At 41.9% G+C, this 2,480-nt stretch overlaps 1 pseudogene; it reads left to right on the forward strand.

Moving 5' to 3' along the window:
* The first annotated feature begins 252 nt into the window (after window positions 1-252).
* On the forward strand, window positions 253-745 carry LOC141817693 (uncharacterized; annotated as a pseudogene).
* The last annotated feature ends 1,735 nt before the right edge of the window (window positions 746-2,480 follow it).

Raw genomic sequence — 2,480 nt, forward strand, 5'->3', positions numbered from 1 at the left:
TAAACGAGGGATGCATGCATACAAAAGAAATCTTTCCGCAGTTTCTCTTTCCGCACCTCCAAGTAAACTGGACATTAATCAACAGCCAGCCACGCGTTCTCCTGCTTTGGTCAGAAGCCAAATGGGACCCGCTCGTCTCCCTGATACTCATAAATATGTCACCCCTGCTCTCGTCTCCCCGTCTCTCGTAATGTCTACTTCTTTAGGGACTAGTTACCAATAATCCACCGGCCTCCCCTCTCTCCCCTCCTGGCATCGCCTGAGGGAGAGGCAAGATCGACGCCGGAGATTCGAATCCACCTCCTCCTGCCATTGATCTTCTTTCACGATTCGATTTCGCTTCCACCGTAGATCGGCGTCGCCTCCATGGGAACCGAGGTGCTCCGCCCCCAAGACTGCCTCCTCCGCCACTCCCCCTCCCTTCGGTGCCCCAAGGCGCAACCCCCGCCCAGGCAGCTCCGCGGAGGAGAGAGGGTTCGCCGAAGCAGCCGCCCGCCAAGCCCCGCCTAATCATGGGGAGGGAACTCGCTGCCGCCCGCACAGCTCAAAAGGGTCGACGCCGCCGTCGGATGGGCCCCCGCGGTGTTCGCCGCGGAACGCCTCGATCCGGACACGGCCTTGATCCCCAAGCAGATCCGGTTGAAGCGACCTACGCCGGATCGACGTCTGACCTCTCGCCATCGCCGCGCGTACTGCCGCTCCCGAGCTTTTCGAGGACAAAGCACATTGTTGCCTCCACCATTTGGTATATTTGGGTATGAAACTAACTACAATCAAATGGAGCAACGACGATGATAGCAACTAAAGAAAGGAGCTCAGGACATTATTGAGTTGGTTAGAGTAGAGTTGGTGAAGTGGGATAAAAGTCACGAAATCGATAATGTCTTCCTTCGTTACGATCAACTACAATTTCTCAATTTATCTTTTCATAAATGATTGTGAGATCAACTATGTTACATCGGTTTAAAGTGACAAATTCTAAATTCTACTTTTTTGTTAAAGAATTAAGGAGGAAAGCAAAAAAAAAAAAGTAGAATATCTGTAACAAAGCTACTGACCTTGACCAGATGGCATAGAAAGATGGATATCAATGAGATTGTATCTTCTCATGGTCCTAGAAGAGCAAGAAAAATTGGGTCAATATGAAATAATGATAAAAAGGAAAATATATTCTAGAGATAGAGGGTCTTCTCTTCTACTTCATCTACCAAAGAAAAGAATATACATGCTCAATTGAAAGGGAGGTTTTTTACTGCTACATGGAAAAGGAAAGGTATTGTGGAGGAATGAGCTTTCTAACTCTCTAATGGTCCTCTACCCTGTTGAGCTTGCTCTCGAGATGATGGGGCTCCTCGTGCAGTCCTTTTGCTCCTAAAAAAATTATGTCCTAAACAACCTTGAACACCATCGCCACAAAGACCACCTATTGATAGATAGTAATTGTGCTCTACCCTGCCAGCTTCATTTAAATCCCTTCAAAAGTGATCCCCATGATTTCCCACGAATTCCAAACATCTCTAGAGAAATAGTATCTGGCAAATGAAACTTCATCTTCCTCTTGGCAACTTAGCACATTGAACTCTACAACCTCCAGTATGAAATTCCTGATTCCGTCCCTGGTTAGATGGCAGATGGCAGCAAGCATAGGGGCTTCAATGTAAGGTCATAAGATGAGGGAGATGGAAGGGTTTCTATAGGATTGAAGGGGAGGACTCACAAGTTTTAATAAGAAGAGGAAAGGCTCAATATGTGAGTTTGGATCAAAGCAAATTAGTTGACAGAGGCAAGGGCTATAAATGACAGTTGATGGGGTGGGTCCATATGAACTTGTTAGCCATTTTTATACAAGTCAACAGAGAAAAATATTAACTTATTGCATTCACATTTTCCACAACTTAGACTTAAAATTAACTATCTTATTTCAGAACTAAAACAATGACATATATAAGATCTTCAAAATCTGTTGCATATTGACTGGTAGGTGACAGTGTGATTTAGCATGCTGAATTTATTTTGCTAATCACAAAAGTGAGTCAATCCCATCAATAGAATGCAGTAATCAAAGGGGTATCATCCACTTTACTACCAGACCCCCTGCCTTGTGTTATCAAACTTAACACCTCAATCATTTCTTTGATCTATTACTACAATCAGTCCAAGGATCATCAAAACATATAAATATAACCAAAACTTCCTATTAATGAATGTTAAATCACTACTATTGATGACAAAGATAACTACTAATGATGACAAAGATAACAGTTCAGAGTATTCAGAAATTGATTTCAATTATTGATGACTTACCATATTTGGATTGCAATCGCAACCATATTTATTATTTATCATTATTTCTATATTTATTATTATCATATTTATCATAATATTTTTCATATATTACTTTGACAATCTGATAAATAAATTTATTAGCCTATGACAACTATCAATAAAAGAAACAATTGTTTTTTCTATATTCTTTCTTT

Source organism: Curcuma longa, unplaced genomic scaffold (genome assembly GCF_044706935.1).
Source record: "Curcuma longa cultivar G26 ecotype Majalengka, Jawa Barat unplaced genomic scaffold, ITB_CL_G26_1.1 contig_21579, whole genome shotgun sequence".
In the NCBI taxonomy this organism is placed as follows: Eukaryota; Viridiplantae; Streptophyta; class Magnoliopsida; order Zingiberales; family Zingiberaceae; genus Curcuma; species Curcuma longa.